Here is an 8644-nt window from a genome sequence, read left to right as displayed (position 1 = left end):
TAAAGCCGTCATCCAGAAATGAACTCTATCCTGTATAATGGGACCAGTGAATGGAAGGGGGTTGGGGTTTTGGTTTTGGGTTTGTTTGTTTTGCTTTTTTGTTTGGTTGATTTTTTTGTTTAATTTTATTTTCATTATTGTCTTGAAACATATTTCTCTGCATACGAAAATTAACAGAGGAGCTGAGAGGAAACACTAGACATTAACACACTAACTACGGAAGTGTTGGCAGCAGGATACCAAGAAAGAGTTACAAATCAAATTTAGTCTATCTTCTGCTGAATGTGATTTGAAACCATGAAGATAAATCAGTTTGGATGAAATATGGTTGTTGCTTGGTTGTTTTGTTTTGTTCATTTTTTCAAAAGCAGTAAAGAAACTAAGAATTCGGAAATTTTCTCCAATTGAAAAAACCAATTGACTTGACCTAGGGAACGGGTCAAACCATGACCCAGGGAATGGGTCATTTTTTGAGTTGAGAAAGAGCCAGAATGTGATAGACCTGGATTCTGCCACAAGCTGACTTACAAGAAAAGTCAGTCTGAAGACAAGTCTAGTACTCCTGTGATCATATGTAGAAATCAAGAAGGCCTATTGTAAAATAATAATAATAAACCGTCCCATCATCTGTATTTCTTATTCTATATCTTTGTTGTTGTTGTTTTAATTGCCCTTTATGCAATAATACAAGAAGTACCTGAAATAGCGTTCCTTTTGGTTCATTGCACAGAACAACTTTAAAGGAAAAAAAATTAACCAAGTGTATACAGCTGAAAGCATTGACTCAGAATACCATTTCCTAGAATTTGCTCTAGCTTTAAAATTCTTGAGAAACTGGAAAATACAGATAATTTGTACTAAACAGAAGTTGCTATATTTCTAATTGTTAACTTAAATTCTGAAGTGTAGTATGTTATAGGGATGCATAAAAGATTAATGACTTTAGAAGAAGAGATTGCAAAGCGGGAAATCTCATTTTTGACTTTGAGATCTTGTTTCAAACAAGATAATTTGGTTACAGTAGTCAAACATTTAACTAGCTTCAGCTTAAATGTGCAGCATCCTTTAGTAAATAAGTTAAGTTGTGATTTATAAGTAGTTAGAATTAACGTTAAATGGATAAATCTTATTACATTTGAAGTTTTAAAGGCTAATGATTTTGAGAGTTAACTCAATGTAATTGAACACTGACATAAATTTTGACTTGATTTTGATATTCCTTTTTTTCCCTTGCTTTCAGTTTTTAAAACTCTTGACAGAAATCTTTTCAAAGATATATATATGTGGATTTCTTTTCTTATGTAAATATATATAATCCTTGCAAAGATATTAATTCCATTCATACATATATATTTATATGAATTTAATTTCATTTATATATATATATCATTCATATAGATGAATGAAATTCAAAGCACTGATGCTGTCACAGCTGTGAGAAGCAACATGATATGAGAACATATCAACCAAGCAAATATTAAAGATAAATAAGTGGTTTTGGCCTCACAGGTGATTTCATGTGGCCTTTGGTGTGCTTAGGTTCAGTTAACCCTCCCACTAATAGTGCTATAACAATGCATACAAGATCACAGTACCCGAGGAAGTGCAAAATTTTCTTACTGACTTCGTTTGACACAACTCATTTTTTTATGTTGGTGTTTCTATCTGTAAAACAGAGAAGAATATCTTTTGCTGTACTGGACTCAAATAAGGATTATGGTAGTAAAGTTTTTGGCATGTGTATAGTGTTATCATCATCTTGGTAAATTTTGGTTTAATTAAAAGCACACAGAGGAAGTGTTAACTGTAAAATACTAAAATCAGTAATGGAATAAGCACCAGTTGGAGGCTGATACCTGATTTACAAGTTACATCAGGAAATACAGACAGTAGGAGGTTACATTGTAAACACTATTTTTAAAGTATATGAACACTCCTGAAAATCTTTTTTATGATCTTTCTTTTCTGACAGCATTTTAAAAGTTCAGCTTATGATGATTGTTTTTTTTATTATTATTGTATTTCTGTACACCCATTACATATCGTATTTTCAACCACATTTGTTTTTGTAAACTCCCAATCCTGAGAACAGACCATGACCCCTCAGATGCCAATTTAGTACTGACAGAGAACAGATCTCTTTAATGCCAGTGAGTTGTGAGGTGGGTGGGGAGTTGTTCCCTCTCCACCCTCCAGTGCAGTGGTAGAATATATATGCTAACCTGCTATATATACTAACCTGACGTATGTCCATGTGACATATATCAACATACAACTTTTCCAAAGAGCAGGATTCTTTTCTGCGTTGTATTTTAAGACGTTAACGAACTTTCAAATATCTGCCCAGGGTAATGATGACATTTAAGAGACAATAGTTCAAGGCTTTTTGACTTGAATGACATCAGTGAGAGCTCCAATCCAGAGGTCATCCAAGGAAAGATAAGAAAGGGTCAGAAGTTCCACCAAAAATGAAAGTCTTTCATCAGCGTAATTCTCTTGCATTTCTGCCTTTTCACCCAAATGTGCAAAGTCTGACAAAATACCAGTTCAGCTCTAAATTCCCTCTAGATCTTCAGAAAGATCAAAGCAGAAGACAGTTCCTCTGTCAGGAGAATAAATAAAAATCCCGGCGCAATGTTGGATTACTTTTTTGATTACTCTCCAAGAAGAGGTTTTGAGAAGAGGGAGCTTTATATACAGTGTGCTGATGGAAATAAACCTTGTTCACATAACTTTCCTTCTAACATCTGGAACTTTAAAATGTACAAGCTGGTTTTTAGGTTTGGGACAAACCCATTTTATTGGGGTTTGCACAGCTTGCATAGCTTCTAAGTTTTTAACCTGATGAAAATCTTAAGACATCATAAAATTAATTATAGGAGCAGAACCTCAAATTATAAGGTTTTTTTGTTTGTTTGTTTGTTTGTTTTTAAATGAGCAAGCCAGCTGGCTAAGCAGGTTTTTGAAAACTCTGACTGCTAAATAAGTATTACTGTGTTCATACCTTCTATTTGATTTTCTAAAAAAGCAAATTCATCATTTGATCTCAGAGCCTATTGCTACTAGCAATATTCTTTTCCAGCTGAGCCACAGCTAACATGCCTTTTATTCTTTCTCCTTTGTATCCCTTTTATCACTTCAGTGTGCTCTTCCATGTGTTGCAAAGTACAGATGGTGAAATGCTTTGGGTCATGCAATGTTGTCTTAATTCATTTGTGAGCTATGGCACCAGCTGATCTGCATTTTTCAATTTCTGATGAGTTCTGTGCAATCAGTCTCTTTTGGTTTAATCACTATGCCTGAAATAAAGAATGGCTCTTAAAAGCTGAAAGTCAAAGGCATTGAGCCAAATTGTTCTTCTGCAGTCTTTCATGCAATTCATGGGCTTCAATGATGCTAAAAAGAATAGCAAAAATGAAAAATTAACCCAGTTTTATAGTGATATAATCTTTATAAATATTTAAAAAGAGCTACATCAGCTACAGTACAGAAGAGTACCTGCTCCAAAGAGACACTCAAATGTACTTGATGGGTTATTTTAGTATAAAGAAAAAAAAGGGAAGGAAAACAGTGAGTGACAAAGAAGCAAGCAATGTTAACAGGGGTGATAGATGTAGGAAAATGGTATTTGGTGTTGCAGTAAACAAGTAACGTTTGGCCCAAGACTAACAATATAAAGCACAGAGGGAACCGTGCATGTAGCTTAACTGTAGCACTGGAGAAGTAAGCTGATTAGAATAAAACAATAAGATTACTAAAACACACAGGCAAGTCTTGATGTTGGGCTGCACCTAAATACCTTGCTTTTAAAAGCATAGCTTTATAATGAACCGTGCATTCTATGTATTTTAAAGAAACAGACAAACAGAAGCAGGATTTTTTCACAGTGTGCACTGCCATCATTAACTATCTGCCCTTAAATGTGTCAAGCTGTGGGTGTTATCTGTGTTGAATACAGGGTGTTTCTGCTAACATGGCTTAGGTCGGGCCAACGTTTTGCTCCTGAGATCGGTAAAACCTCCCTCTCCCTCAGATCTGACTAATTAATCAAGCAATTTAAAGAAAAAAAAAATAATTTTTCTGATAAATTAGAAGATTGTAGATATCAGCACACAGAATGGGCCTCTCAGTGCTAAGAGAAATCACAAAAGCACTAGGCACCTGGGGTGAACAGAAGAGAAATGGAGATCTCTCATTTTCAGTGGTAATCAGTTCAAGCTGTCCCTGGTTATGTGGTTCTCATCGTCTGTTGGTTTTCATCTGTAGCCTTTTACTTTTCAGGTCTGTAGCCTGTACAGCTTTTTCATTTGTTTGTCTCTTAAACTCCCTTTATAAAGTTTAAAAAATAAATCAAAAGAATAAACTTTTCTCAGTCGTTTCTGTCTAATACAGGATATACTGTTATGAAATCTGGTTAGTAGAGAATCACACCCTACAACTGGATAAAAGTAAGCTAAGCCCAGTCATATTTACAGGCTGTGGTTCTCTACTTTCCAGTTTAAAATGCATTCTGGGAATTCCTACATTCTTTAGAAAAAATACTGTTAACAGTATCCAGCTGTGTAGATGGAAATAACCTTTTTTTCCTTCCCTTTTTGGTGTTCTTGCAGAGGGAGATGTCACATGAGTATATTTCAAATTTATACAGAAATTAAATGAGCTGCTATGAACTGTACATGTAATTCCATCCTGTGTTCCTCTCCTATTTGTCCTGTATTCCCTAATGTCCTACGGCCCTAGTATTCTTAGTCTCCTTGTCCAAATGCTGTAAACACTCCTACATAGTACCACTTACTGTACCCTGCAGCATTGCTGTTTATTTGCTGTTGCATCCACACAAAGAACTTGGTAAGCCCCAGGGGAGAGGGGGAGAACGTGTGGAAATAAGAAGTCAGGCTTACAAATATGTGGGACACTGACAAGGCATAGATATTGTTGGGTAAACTTCATAAGACCTCATAAGGCTTTATTGAATATTCCAGGACCTTGCTCCATCATTTCCAGAAGGGACTGCCTTCCTCTACCTACTCCAAGGCAAAATGAAATGCAGGTTAGGCCTGAGAGCTGTTGTGGCAGCCAAGCCTGACCACTGTAGTTACCAGACTACAGCAATTGGCAGTGTAAGAGCAAATGGCAAGAAATGTTGTTTACAGTTTAGGAAGCTGTGAACCAGTCTACTCCAGTGTGTTAGCATGATCCTGACTTGTAATCTCTCCTCCTCTTGGGGCAGGAGGAATGTTGCAAACGAATTTCTTGAATGACTTATACTTGTTTTCGTATATCTTGTGACAGTTTGGTGGTTAATTTACAGGTGTTTTTACAAAGAATGAAATTCAAGTGATTGAGGACCTAACTCTTGCAAAATAAAGTTTATGCTTTAAAGTCAAAGATTATCATTATTTCTGTAGAGAACCATGTAGAGAACCAGCAGTTCTGAAGAAAAGAAGGTGGCTTACTGCCTTTATTTTGGTCAACAGAATTAGAATTAAAAAACGGAGCAAGGAGACAGTAGGTAGTTTGTGTAGGAAGATGTATAAAAACATAAGAAAAGTAAATAGAAAGTGTGTGGTTGTGTTTAGTAGGGTCTCAAACTGGTGTTTTACTTAAGGAAATAGGAAAGAAGATAAATGTGGTGAAGCAAAGGAAATAATAGAGCAAGGGGAAGGTGCTTTGAAAGAAAATTTCAAAGAAAAACAAAAAGGAAATGGGAAGAGAAAAACAGAACTGAGAAACCAAAAGAAGCAGAAAAAAGAAGAGTACATAATTTAAAAAAAAAAGTTGATTACATTTTGTAGAGTATAGAATCTCTGAAGTGCACTGCTACACTCATCTCCCTGCTTAAGCGCTGAAGGCAAGCTTTTAGAATAATCTGATTTTAGAATAATCTGATGCCATGCAATGTACCTACTGGCTCCACACCTGAATGGTGTGGAGGATGGAGCACCAAACTGCGATTCCTGTATCAAAGCAATGATTGTAGGACAAGCTTGTTATTACAGAAAGTAACTTTCTTTCCCGTTTGGCATAGTTTATGCCAGAAGGAAGAGGGATTTGAAATTTTATTTTGTATCCGTCCTGTTATCTTGTGTAGAAATGTACAAATATTAAATCCCTTTCTTGCCTAGTTGGTTTCATCACCACTTCCCATTATCTGTTTGTAATTCAGTGCAGCTTTTAATACTTTCTCTGTCTACATGCCCATCATCTGAAGTTCAGCAAATGTCAAAGTATAGTCAAGTCCATATATGTGTGTGTTTTACTAAAGTTATTATCACTGGTAGAACAAAATGTCACCTACAATGCTGAAAAAATAGCGAAGGGAAAGATCACAATCACACTTTCTCATCTGAGGGACAACTAGGACTGTAATGATTTCAATTTCAGAGATTTTCATGGTGTAAACAGGTAAAAAAGATATTTTGTTAATGAAAGGACATATTTTAGCTTCCATTTACTACCAATTCTGTATCTATTTAACTAAAAATTGGGGTCATTCAGCAGTCATGAATAAACCAAAAGTACAAAATATTGGCCACATTCCAGAACAAAATTGAGTAAGCTTGAAAGACTCTCAAAATTAAAATAATGTTTTTAATTGTTGTTTCTAAAAACAGCGATAAACCAAAAGTTTCTCACACTGTTTATCATTATTTTTAAAACTGTCATGGTATTCATCACAACTCGGTGAAATATTTGTATATGTCTGTGAATCAATATGAAGTGACACTCAGGTTTAACATTCTGTTCTTTCACAAACCTAATCACATGTTGACAATGTTTACTTATCAGAGGAGTTGGCAGATCCCTTCCCACCACAGGCCCTCCTACACTCCATCCAAGTGGCATTTCTGTGGCCTGTTAGCTCCCTGTAGCCCTCTAAAACTAGCGAAGAGGGATACTGAGATTCATCAGAAGGCAAGGATTGGAAAGTGGGTTAAGAACTATTCAACCTGTAACAAGAGTGTGGGAAGTAGTTTGTAGACAGTGTTCTGTTTCTAAATCTACTATCAAAACAATTTTTGCAGGGCAGAGGAGTGTATAGAAAAATCCGACTGGATTGACAGGGCAGGGAAGGGAGACTAAATTTTATATTAACTTTGTATGTCTTGCTAAGTGTTTTGTGTTTAGTTCTCTGCTAACTACAACCATGTGACTGAAAGTGTGTTGGTCTCTATTGGGTCTTTCTTAAGCAGAAAGATTATGAAGACCAGTTCATGAAACCTTGAAAAGAAATACCAGTTTTGCATTATTTGCCAGTGAATAATTTACTTCATAGTTCATAGGACAGCAAACAAACATATGCAAATGGTTTAAGGCATGCATAGAGAATCATGAGTATTTTGTGTGTTTATCAACTTTGTATCTGTATGAGTTCTGAACAGGATTAAAACCTCAGAAAAGTAAACTTATTTTAGAAGGAAATAGAATCCTTAAAGCTGTGATTCTCTCTCTCTCTCTCTTTTTTTTAATAAAAAATAAACAAATAAAAAGTAAACAGACTTGTTAATTCTCAGTTTTTCAGCATACAGGCATTCATTTTATCAAGCATTTAATTGTTGTGTTCATAAATTCAGATACAAATAACGCATATTCATATATGCTTTCATAGTCCAATCACCCTTGCTTTGAAGGTCATTATACTGCTTTAAAGTCTCTTAAACTCATATAATTGAATCAGGTCTCTTCATCCATTGCCTGTTCCATTTCTACAACAAATATTTTCTGTTTCAAAATCACTGGAATATTCTAGCTAATCTATAATAAAAAATACTTAGAAAAAAAATGACAAATATTATTTGGTGTTGGTCAGAAGTTCGTGATGGAAGGTAACCGTTTTACAGGTGCTGCTATCTGCTTTTTAATAATGGGTGACCTGAGCATCATTCTTTTTCACGTGTGTGTGTTTGACTAAAGGAGTTAATACAATGAGGTATGACCAGGGAAGAAGAAAGATCTATTTTTTTGTATTTCGTTACCACTGTTGTATTTTATTACTTTAAGAGCCCCTGAGTACTAAGTCCCATTTAACAGTGTGTATTGCTTATCTTGATTAAAAAATGCTTAGACAAGAAGATAGTGGATTAGTCAACACTCCTTGGTCAGTGCTTTTCCTACAACTGAGCCTAAACTATCTCTTTAGAAAACCATATTTCTGTCTTTTAAGTTTATTCTAAAGTTGGTATTGATCAACAGAGGGCAGATTTCTGTTGAAGCAGTGAGGAGGATCACATTTTTTGTTTCTGTAAGTTTCTCACGATCACATGTCAGAAGTTACTGTCGTGGCACACTTTTAAAAAGCAGTTGTCACTCAGATGAGGAAGTGCAATTGTGTTCTTTCCCTTTCCTAATTTTTCAGACACACCATTTCTGGTTTATGTTAACCTTAATCTGGTAAAAAAGTAAAAGTGAGTTGACCTATTATTTATTCCAGCTTTTTAAAAAGATTGCCAAAGACAGAGTTGCATAATGTCATTTTGCAATTGGTAAACGTAAGTACAGCAAAGATACATTTTAAATATTTGCACTTAGGAAGACTAATATATTAGCACTATTAGAAGATGACGATCTCTAATATTCTCATCACTACAGTAATAAATTAACAGATTGCTCTTAATTAACTCAGTGTCCATTGGAAAAGCAAGAT

This window comes from Anser cygnoides, chromosome Z (assembly GCF_040182565.1).
Source record: "Anser cygnoides isolate HZ-2024a breed goose chromosome Z, Taihu_goose_T2T_genome, whole genome shotgun sequence".
Lineage (NCBI taxonomy): Eukaryota > Metazoa > Chordata > Aves > Anseriformes > Anatidae > Anser > Anser cygnoides.
The sequence above is the reverse complement of the archived record's forward strand: the minus strand, read 5'-3'. Positions refer to the sequence as shown.